The sequence below is a fragment of the Sorex fumeus genome, unplaced genomic scaffold, assembly GCF_029834395.1.
Source record: "Sorex fumeus unplaced genomic scaffold, SorFum_2.1 ptg000003l, whole genome shotgun sequence".
NCBI lineage: Eukaryota > Metazoa > Chordata > Mammalia > Eulipotyphla > Soricidae > Sorex > Sorex fumeus.
Genome location: NW_026606060.1, coordinates 3,820,876 through 3,832,873, shown reverse-complemented (window position 1 = coordinate 3,832,873; position 11,998 = coordinate 3,820,876). Strand labels below are relative to the sequence as shown.

The 11,998-nt window shown below is 42.3% G+C and overlaps 1 pseudogene; it reads left to right on the top strand.

Moving 5' to 3' along the window:
* The first annotated feature begins 1,226 nt into the window (after positions 1-1,226).
* LOC130028876 (NADH dehydrogenase [ubiquinone] 1 alpha subcomplex subunit 3-like) lies at positions 1,227-1,564 on the top strand (annotated as a pseudogene).
* Positions 1,565-11,998: the final 10,434 nt, after the last annotated feature.

The following is an 11,998-nucleotide window of genomic DNA, read 5'->3' as shown; positions in this document are numbered from 1 at the left end:
GTATCATGTAAGCTTCCAAACAAGAACAGTGGACAAATAAGCTATCATTTATTAATATTTATGGATCCCTTGTGTTATGCTCAGCCTACAGCGAGTGCTATAAATTATTAAAGTGAAGATACAAATTGCATAGTTCTGGACTCAAAAATCTTACAATCTGCTTTCATAGAACAAACTTTAACATAGTGAAAGTTTACAAAGCATTTTAGCAATCAATTACGATTTGAGACAAACTCTAGTGAAGTCCTTCCTGAGGCATGTACCAGGTGATCAGTGAGTGGACAATAGGTGAAAAGAGAAATAAGAGTATACTGGAGTTGCGAGTTGGGGATTTAGCTAAATCTTGGGGACTGGGTAGTGGTTAGAGATGCATCATTATTATCTTCCTTAGAAAATAGCAGAAGGAAAAAAATGAACCCTCCCAAGTCTCTATTGTAGAGATAATTTTTAGACAGAAATCTAAAGTCATTCTCTTTGAACTAGTGTCAATAGGAGGCTAGACAGACACTTCACCAAAGAACATGTATAGGTGGCCAATATGCACATGAAAAATACTCATTATCACTTATTATCAGAGAAACAAAAATCAAAGCAACAATAAGATCCCACCTTATACCTGTGAGAATGGCAATTTCAATAAAGGGCAGAAACTACAAAAGTTTCTGCAGCGATATGGAGAAAAATGGACCCTTATATATCGGTGGATGTGGAATGGGTCTACACAAAACCTCTACACAAAGCTATGTGGAGAAGTCAATTAAAAAGGGCCAGAGAGATGATGGTACAGGGTGCTTGCCTTGCATGACGCTGAGCTCAGTTCAGTCTCCACCACCACATGGTCCCCCAAGCACTGCCAGGAGTGACTCTAAACCAGGAATAGTCACTGAGCACCACTGGATGTGACCTCCAACCCCCAAGTAAATAAATAAGCAAATAATTTTACTATCATATGATTCGGCAATTCTATTTGTAACTATGAATGCAAAGAACACAAAGGCACCTCAGTAAGCAGAAAATCACTGCCAAGAATCTAACAAAATATTTGACTGGAATCAGTGAATCTCACTGAGCAATGGGGTACAGCTTAATGGGGTAGTCTCCTTACCAGGATACAATGCTAATGGAACTTTAAATATGCTACAAAATAGATGAATGAAAGGAGAATGAAGTAGAACTTGTAAATTAAGAACAAAACATAATCTAAGAGAATTTTCAGCTGCCGCCGCCACGGAGACAAAGATGGCCAGGAGACTCGCTGCCTTCCTCAAAGATGCCTGGGCCAAGGAGCCGGTGCTGGTCAGGTCCTTTGCCATCGTGGGCCTCGCTGTCATACTGCCCCCCGCCCCCGAGCCCCTACACCAAGTACGCTGCCATGATCAACTAGGTGATACCCTACAACTACCCAGGGCCCATCCAAGACAATGGGAACATGCCAGATGTGTCCAGCCATCCCCAGGACCCCCAGGGTCGGAGCCTGGAGTGGCTGAAGAATTTGTGAGCACCTTGCCTCCATGACACACAAAAGGCCTCCGTGCCAGGAACCCCAATAAAAATGTGCAACAGCCCTGGGAAAAAGGAGAACTTTCAAAAAGTAGGGACCATAAGTAGAGGGTCTGGGGAGGTGGGAGCACATGTTTCTAAGCATCAAACTTAGGGCTTAACACATGCGAGGCATGTGCCCTACCATTTGAGTCAGTTCCTGGCCCAGGAATAACACTTTGTATGTGTTTTAAATTTTTTTGTTTTGTTTTGGGCTACACCTAGAAGTTCTCAGGCTTATTTCTGGCTCTGTGCTCAGGAATCACTCCTGGCAGGGCTTGGGGGAATCATGTGGGATGTTGGGGATCAAACCCAGGTCAACTATTTGCTAAGCAAGCAACTTGTCTCTGTACTATCTTTTCAGCCTCCTATAACTTTAGCCTTTACGTATGTAAGTTTTCTCTTGACTCATCTAAATTGCTCTTTATTCATTAAATGTTCTCAGCATGGGACCCATGCTAACGTGGTACAGTAAGCAGGGCATTTGCTCTCAGCTGTCCGGGGCTAAATCCCCATCATTACACACACACACACACACACACAGAGAGAGAGAGAGAGAGAGAGAGAGAGAGAGAGAGAGAGAGAGAGGAGGGAGAGAGACAGGGGAGAGACAGACAGAAAGAGGAGAGAGGGCTGTCCTCTTCTCATTATTAATGATAATAACGAGAGACAGAGACAAGACAGACATAGAGAAACAGAGAGACAGAGAGAGAGACAGACAGAGAAACAGAGAGACAGAGAGAGAGACAAAGAGAGAGAGTAGAGGGAAGAGAGGAAGAAGAAGACGCTATGTTTGGGCAGAGAGGTGTGATGTCGTGTCACAGAACTGGAGACCACTAGTGATCCTTTTACTCAGTTTCTTTATAGTAAAAGTTTGATGTGATAATAGTATGAACTGGCTACATGAGAAGTTCAACAGAGGAACATGTGACGTCCAGCAGGTCTCAGCAATGGTGGCAGGGTGATACCCATGAGCATCATCAGGGTAGACAATACAAGGAACCCCATTTGCTCTGATTTCCCACTTTGTCACCTTTCAAGAGCCTACTATTGTGGATAAAAAAATAAATTTACAAATCCAATTTTCAATAATAATGATAATAATAAGAAGAAGAAGAAGAAGAAGGAGGAGGAGGAGGAGGAGGAGGAGAAAAGGAAGAGGAAGAGGAGGAGACCTAGAGCAGTCAACCTGAGTTCGATCTCATATGGTTCCCCCAAGCACCACCAGAGGGAATTTCCTGATGGAAGAGCCAGGAGTAACCCCTGAGCATTGCTGGATGTGGTCCAAAAACTTGATCACTTGACATCCCGTTACTCATTGACTTGCTTGAGCAGGCGCCAGTAACATCTCCATTTGTCCCCGTTGCATGCTAGTGTAGCCCAGTGGTGTCTGCTCGCTCCAGGAACACAAAGAGCCTCAAAGCGATCGTTCAGGGTCTTGACGAAGAAATCTGACCATTTCGTAGGTGGGCAGCCATGTGATCTTTTGACATCCTGTAGAATCCAGTAGGTAACAGCTCTAGTCCAGTGGTCATCTCCAAATCACATTATGTGTCCAGCCCATCTGATTTTTGACACCTTGGCAAATGAGACAGCATCTCTGATTCTTGATTATCGACGGAAGTCAGAACTCCAGATCCTTTATCTCACTTGAGTGAAGCATGATATGATACTCCAAGCATAGCTCTTTCGATTCCTCTTTGGGAGATCGGAATAGCGTTCTCATCCTGTTTTTATAGGGCCCAGGTCTCTGAGGCATATGTTAATGCAGAAAGAACAGTGGAATCAAAGAGATGTGTCCGGAACTGGAAGTTCTTCATCCTCTTAGCTATTTCTTCGATGCTCTTGAAGGCGTTCCAAGTCACTCTCTTCCTCCTGTGCAACTCAGGGGCCAGGTTATTCATCATGTTGACTTCTCGACCTAGGTACACATAACGGTTTCATTTGGAGATGTTCCTTCCATTGAGAGTGAATGGAATGTCAGGAAGAAAACCGTTTCTCATAAACATTGTCTTTGTGAGATTCAACTGTAGTCCGACCTTTCCATACTCATGGTTGAAGTCGGCCAGCGTTTGTGCCACTTGGCTAATGTTTGGTGTTATTAGAATGATGTCATCAGTGAAGTGGAGGTGGTGTAGTTGCCCACCGTCTATCTTCACTCCCATTCCTTCTCATTCCAGTCATTGCATGACATTCTCGAGGGTGGCACTGAAGAGTTTCGGTGAAATGATATCACCCTCTCTTGACATGGGTGATCACTTCCTTGTAGAATGGTGAGATCCTGGTAGTGAATCCATAATACAGCTCACGGAGGATCCTGATGTATTGAGTTTGAACACCTTGTTTGGCTAGGGCTTCAACGACCGCTTCCGTCTCAACAGAATCAAAGGCCTTCTTTAAATCAATGAACATTAGACAGAGTGGCATCTTGAACTCCTGAGAAACCTTAATGTGCTTGGTTATCGTGTGGATATGTTTGATCGTGCTGAATCCTTTTCAGAACCCGGCTTCCTTGCATGGTTGTCCTACGTCTAATGTTCTGCCAATCCTATTCAGGATGACTTGAGTGAACAGCTTGTAGACGACAGACAACAGGCAGATTGGGCGATAGTTGCCAATGTCGTGGATGTCTCCCTTCTTGTACAGTAGTACAGTCCTGCTGGTTTTCCATTGGGATGGAACCGTGCATTCAGATAGGTAGCATGTGAAGGGCCGAGCCAGTGTGTTGATGAGTACTGACGGCAGATTCTTCAGGTGTTCGGGTCTGACCTTGTCTTGGTCGGGTGATGTTCGCTTCTTTACTGATGAAATGACGCGTCGGATTTCAGAAGGAAGAACATTGGGAACGACAATCCATCCTGCGGAATTTTGTATGTGGGCAGGTGGACATGGCTATCAAAGAGATCTGAGTAGAAGTCATGGATAATCTTCTTCATTGCCCTTCTGGAAGATGTGATAGATCCATCAGGACCAAAAACAAAAACAAAAAAAGAAAGAAGAGCAAAATTTCAAGATAAGAAGATACCTATAGGGTTCAATGATATAAATACAGATCAGAAATGACTGAATAACAGAAATTCACCTATCATGGGATTAACCTATCATGGGAATTGTCATTTTTCTGGAAATAATTAGAAACCAAGACAGAGTTGAATCGCATGTCCACCATCTTGTAAACAAAGAAATCAGTTTATCAAATAGAGTAAAATACTATTTATAATTTATTTATGCAATCAACAGCAATAAATAGGAACAAGCTTCTGGAAAATGCAATAACAAATCATATGAATCCTTGAATCTCCAAATCATTGTGCTGAGTAAAAAGAGCAAAATACAAAAGAACATATGCTGTATGATTCCAAGCAGGTGAAATTCTAGAAAATTCAGCCTAATTGATGATGACAAACAACAGACTAGTTAGTGCCAGGAGTGAGGGGAGGGGTAGATTGTGAAAGGTCAGGCACAGTTTTTGGATGTTGGGAATATTTTATATCTTGATTGAGTTACATTACTGTGCATTTGCCAAATCTCATTTAGTTATATACTTAAAATTGGTGAATTTCATTGTTTGTAAATTTACCTCAATAAAGCATGGTTAAATAATGAAAATTTTATATGGTCTAGTATAATAGAAAACAGACTTTCCACTAAGTAGCTATAGCTGCTGAACGACCAGAAAAAAAGTTCTGCCTCTATGGCAGGAACTTCTCTGTCTCTCTGTCTCTGTCTCAGTAAAAGATTTCTGTTTGTGCAATGACCCCACATTCATTTAAAATCATCCATAATGAGTCCACTTCAAGATCTCAACCCCCGAGAGTGGGTCGGTTGATGGAGCTGTGCTCTCGAGAAGGAAGTGTGGAGAATGACCTACCAGAAAATAGCATTTTTCAAACTATGGAAGATAAAATTACTCTCAACTTTGGAGTCTTTCAATATATGGATTAGTAACTTTCCTTTGCTAGTATAAATTGGGGTCACCTAGATAATTAACAAAAATACAGATTGCTGAGATTATCCCTAGAATTTCTGATTTAGAAGGTCTCGGATGGGCTGAGAAAGTACCTTGGTTTTATATTAATATTATGAATAAGAGTTCTATTTTTATAATTACTAAAGATAATTTTATCATACATATTTCTATATGAAGTTTTACCATGAAATGTGAGCTCACAAAAAAATTGGCAACAGTAAAAGATTTTTTTTCTCTTTTAAATTCATTTTTCAAATCTGTATGAGGTTGTTTTTTTTCTTTTTGTTAAATCACTGTGAGATAGACTCAAACAAAGCTGTTGATGATTAGATTTCAGTGCTCCAACATCCATCCCTCCACCAGTGTACATTCCCACCACCAGTGTCCTCAGGTTCCCTCCCATCACCTTCCATCACACCCCTAGTCTGCCTCTATGGCAGGAACTTCTCTGTCTCTCTGTCTCTGTCTTAGTAAAAGATTTCTGTTTGTGCAATCACCTCAAATTCATTTAAAATCACCATAATGAGTCCAGTTCAAGATCTCACCCCCAGAGTGGGTCGGTTGATGGAGCTGTGCTTTAGAGAAGGAAGTGTGGAGAATGATCTACCCGAAGGCACAAGGAGGGGCCAGCAATTGGGTTTTTCAGAGTTATGCTCCAACTCTTCAATAAGAGGACAGAAAACATTTTTAAAAATTAATTTTTTTATTCAAATGAACTCTTATAGCTGAGAAAGGATTCAAGTGAGTGTAGGGCATGCAGGTGTGTGTAGATATGAAGGGTGGAGATGGAGAACTGATATTGGAGCATTGATGGTAGGTAAGATAGAGACCCCGAAAACAGTGACAGGAGACCCATAAAAACTGAGCACGGGGGCTGGAGTGATAGAACAGTGGGTAGGGAATTTGTCTTGCACGCAGACAACCTGGGTTCAATTCCCACCGTCCCATAAGGTCCCCTGAGCACCGCCAGGAGTAATTTCTGAGTATAGAGCCAGGAGTAACCCCTGTGCATCACCGGGTGTGACCCAAAAAGCAAAAAAACAAAAAACCCAAACCCACAACTGAGCACACTTATTGGGGGATTGATTGGGCAAGAGCACAAATCACCTGTGTCTCTTGAAAGGGAACCAGCGATGCCTGCAAGGAAACAGAGTCAAATATGATTTCACTTGACTTTGAAGCCTATAATTGCCACAAAGACAGATGTGACTTCAACAAACAAAGATTGCCTAGGTTTGGAAGGGATCCTCCTGAGTGCAGCCAGGGACAGAAATCCAGAATATTTTGAGTAGCAGTAGCCAACAGAATATATTGTATCTAGCAATGTGTGTGCTAGATTTTAAAAAGAAAGAAAATACCTTATGCAAATAAACTACCAGGACTGGCCCTGGACTTAATTCAGAAGCTGGTAAAATTCAACTTCAGAATCTGACTTTACTCTGGTGCTTTTAACTACTAATTTCTAACTATCTTCTTTTTCTAAAGTTAAAAAAAATTTTTAACTGGTTGGAGCGATAGCACAGCGGGTAGGGCGTTTGCCTTGCATGCGGCTGACCCAGGTTCGATTCCCAGCATCCCATATGGTCCCCTGAGCACTTCCAGGAGTAATTCCTGAGTGTAGAGCCAGGAGTAACCCCTGTGCATTGCCGGGCGTGACCCAAAAAGAAAAAAAAATTTCTGTTTTGAATTTAGGACACACCTGTTAGTGCTCAGAGTTTAATTCTAGCTTGTGCTCTGGTGGTGTTTGCAGGGTCACATGTGGTTCCCAGTGTGAAACTGGGGCTGACCTTGCAAAGACTTGCCTCCTGTACTATCCCTTTGGCCCCCTGTCAATTTTCTTTCTACAAGACACCGAAAGTCGTTACAGTGGGTAGGACGCTTGCCTTCACACGACTGACCCAGGGTCGATCCTGTTGCCACATGTGATCCCCTGATGTTGCCAGCAGTGTTTCCGAAGCACAGCCGGGTGTGGCCTCAAAATACAAAAAAAAAAAAAAAAAAAAAAGAAGGTCATCCTGTTTTTCCAGAAGGATTCTCAATTTTTATTTGGGGATCACACCCAGTATGCTGGGGCTACTTCCTTCTCAGAGCTCAGGGATGGTTCCTTGCAGTGCACCGGGGATCGTGTGGGGTGAGGATCAACCTAGACCTTTACAAGCAAAGCATGTACTCTGCCCATGGAGCTATCTCTCTGGCCCTCGTTTTCTCATCCAATTAGACTCTCTGCTTTGTGAATTGATGCTTTTTAGTCTAGAGGCCCCCAAATCAACTTAGCTTACTGCCACTCCCCTTCAGGGGGAAAAATAAATCAAACCACTCTAGCACACTTTTGAAAATCTACCTTTCTTCAGGGAGCAAACAGAAAGCACCCCCCAGCTGCACCTGAGACTCCTGATTGTTCCAGCCCCCGCCTCTCTCCTCCTTCAACACCCACTTTGGGAAACTCTACTTAACCCATTCACAAAGAACATAATGTTGGCAAGCCTGGGTTTATAAGGTGCTGCTTTTCTCTTTGTCTTTAATATACCTCACATCTTTTGGCTCCTACGTTACTCTTTTGTTGTATTTTTATATGAGCATTTTGATTCTTCTTTGTGTTAACACGTTTCAAAAAGCACATTTTGGTGCTCTTACTCTAGGGAACATAGGATACACCTTAATGACCTAGACTATGATTGACTTCAGATTAATATTGTCTTCATTCTCAAGAATATAGAAACTTTGCTCCAAGGTACTTCATTTCTGTCTCCTTCCTTTGTGTTATTATTGTCATATAGTTTATGTATGTGTGTTGTAAACCCCCTAAACCTGGTATTACAATTACTATTTTATACAATCTTATGCTTTGTAAAGAAGAATAGACAAGAGGAAGCATATTTACAAATTATATTGTATAAACTCTACATTCATAGGCATATTTCATATAGTCAATTTATTTGTCCTATTTACCCACATATCTATCATTTTTGTGCCCTTCATTTCTCCCTGTGGATTTGATTTACCATTTGGTATCATTTCTTTTCAGCATGAAGGAGTTCCTCTAGTATTTCTTGCATGACAGGCCAACTAGTAACGCATTCTCTGAATTTTTCATCATCTGTAAATGTCCTTATTTTCAGTTTTGATGGATACAGAATTCTTGATTAAAAGATTTTTTTCTTGCAGCATTTTGAATATGCTACTCTACCGCCTTCTGGCCTCCATTATTTCTGATGAAAAGTCAGCTATTTATCATGTTTTTTCCCCCTTGTATGTGATGAGTCATTTTTCTCAGATTTCAATATTTTCTTTTTAACTCATCTCAGCTTTTTTGACTGTGATGCATCTATGAGTGGATCTCTTTAAGCTTATCACATGAGATACATTCAGCTTCTTAGATTCAAAGATTAATATTGTCATCAAATTTGGAGAACTTTTTGTTCTTTGTCTACAAATATTTTTTATTATTCTTTCTCCCCTCACTCTTTGGTGTTCCTTTGGTGTTCCTTTGGTATCCAGGATATACATAATCCTTTCCCATACATCTTTGAGTATCTTTTCATTTCCTTAATCCTCTTCATTTTTTTTTTACACCCCTGATTGGAACAAACACTGTCCAAAAAAACACTGTCCTCCCGTTGTTCATCGATTTGCTCGAGTGGGCCCAGTAACATCTCCATTTTGAGACTTGTTATTACTGTGTTTGGCATATTGAATACGTCACAGGTAGCTTGCCAGGCTTTGCTGTGCGGGCAATATACTCTTGGTAGCTTGCCGGGCTCTCCGAGAGGGGTGGAGGAATCGAACCCGGCTTAGCCAGGCTGGCTACGCACAAGGCAAACACCCTACCGCTGTGCTATGAAAACTTTCTATTAATAGATATTCAAATTTATTGATTTACTCTTTTATCATCTCAAATATGCTGCAGAGTCCACTTAGGGGCTTTTAATAACTGTGCTTTTCCTTTTCAATTGAGGGGGGTTGGAGCCACAGTCTGTGATGTATGGGGGCTACACCCAGCTCTGTGCTGATGGAGGTTGCTCCTGGCAGTGCTCAGGGAACCATGTGGTGTCAGGGGGGGCCCAGGCCTCCTGCATGCAAAGTTTGTGCTCAACACTTTGGGCTCTCTGTTCAGCCACAGATTATTATGATCATTAATTTTAATTTTACTGAGGTAATGGTTTCTATTAGGCCCTCTTTTTTTAAAAAATAGTTTCTTACTTTTTTTTTTTTGCTTTTTGGGTCACACCCAGCTTTGCACAGGGGTTACTCCTGCTCATACACTCAGGAATTACTCCTAGCTGTGCTCAGGGGAGCATATGGGATGCTGGGAATCGAACCCGGTTTGGCTGCATGCAAGGCAAACACCCTACCCATTGTGCTATCGCTCCAGCCCCAATAGTTTCTGTTTCTTTACAAAATTTTATCACTGATTATACACATTCATATTTTCCCTTAATCCTTTGAGTGTAGTTTTCTTTAATTATTTGAATATATTATGCTGGCTCCTTTAAAGGCTTTGTTCAGCCCAACATCTGTAAAGAGTTAGTTTCTAGTAATTATTTTTCCTCCTCATAACTCATAATTTTGAGTTATTTTTTACCTTTCCTTTGCATTTCTCATACTTTCTGGCTGACAAAAATCACTTAATCACTTAATCACTTAACTTCCCGTTAGTCGTCGATTTGCTCGAGCGGGCGCCAGTAACGTCTCCATTTGTCCCTGTCGCGTGCTAGTGTCGCCCAATGGCATCTGTTCGCTCTGGGAACATGAAGAGCCTCAAGTCGATCATTCATGATCTTGACAAAGAAGTCTGACCATCTGGTAGGTGGGCGGCCATGCGGTCTTTTGACATCCTGTGGAATCCATCCCGTGGAATCCAGTCGGTAACAGCTCTAGTCCAGCGGTCGTCTTTAAATCTCATTACGTGACCAGCCCATCCGATTTTTGATACCTTGGCAAATGAGACAGCATCCCTGATTCTTGATCGTCGACGGATGTCAGAAATCCAGATTCTTTCTCTCATTTGAGGAAACGTGATATTCCAAGCATAGCTCTTTCTATTCTTCTTTGGGAGACCTGAATAGCGTTCTCATCTTGTTTGCGTAGGGCCCAGGTCTCTGAGGCATATGTTAATGCAGGAAGAACAGTGGAATCAAAGAGATGTGCCTGGAGCCGGAGGTTCTTCGTCCTCTTAGATACATTTCAAAAATGCCCTGTATCAACCCTGTGTTCTTATGGTCTCCCCCTGCCCCACCCCTTAATCACTTAATCACTTAATCCCCGTTATTCATCGATTTACTCGAGCGGGTGCCAGTAACGTCTCCATTCATCCAGGTTGCGTGCTAGCGTAGCCCAATGGTATCTGTTCGTTCTAGGAACATGCAGAGCCTCAAACGATCATTCAGGGTCTTGACGAAGAAGTCTGACCATCTTGTAGGTGGGCGTCCACGTGATCTTTTGATGTCCCGTGGAATCCAATCAGTAATGGCTCTAGTCCAGCGGTTGTCTGTAAACCTCATTACGTGTCCAGCCCACCTGATTTTTGATGTCTTGGCAAATGAGACAGCGTCTCTGATTCTTGAGCGTTGACGAAGATCAGAACTCCGGATTCTATCTCTCATTTGAGTGAATCGTGATATTCCAAGCATAGCTCTGTTCTATTCTTCTTTGGGAGACCCGAATAGCGTTCTCATCCTGTTTTCGTAGGGTTCAGGTCTCTGAGGCATATGTTAATGCAGGAAGAACAGAGGAATCAAAGAGATGTGCCCGGAGCCGGAGGTTCTTCGTCCTTTTAGTTATTTCTTCAACGCTCTTGAAGGCATTCCAAGTCGCTCTCTTCCTCCTGCGCAACTCAGGTGCCAGGTCATTCATCATGTTGATTTCTCGACCTAGGTATATATAACTGTTGCATTCGGAGATGGTGGTTCCGTTGAGAGCGAATGGAGCGTCAGGAACAAGGCTGTTTCTCATAAACATTGTCTTCGTAAGATTCAGCTGTAGTCCGACCTTTCCACATTCACGGTCAAAGTCATTCAGCATTTGTGCCGCTTGGCTAATGTTTGGTGTTATTAGAATGATGTCATCAGCAAAGCGGAGGTGGTGTAGTTGCCGACCATCTATCTTCACTCCCATGCTTTCCCATTCTAGTCGTCGCATGATGTTCTCGAGGGTGGCACTGAAGAGTTTTGGTGAAATGGTATCACCCTGCCGAACCCCTCTCTTGATATGGATGATTACTTCTTTGTAGAATGGTGAGATCTTGGTAGTGAATCCGCAATAGAGCTCACGAAGGATCCTGATGTACTGAGTTTGAATGTCCTGTTTGGCTAGGGCTTCCATAACCGCTTCCGTCTCAGCAGAATCAAAGGCCTTCTTTAAATCAATGAACGTTAAACAGAGCGGCATCTTGAACTCCCGAGATACCTCAATGAGCTTAGTATTCGTGTGGATATGGTCAATGGTACTGAATCCTTTGCGGAATCCGGCTTGTTCACATGGTTGTCCTTC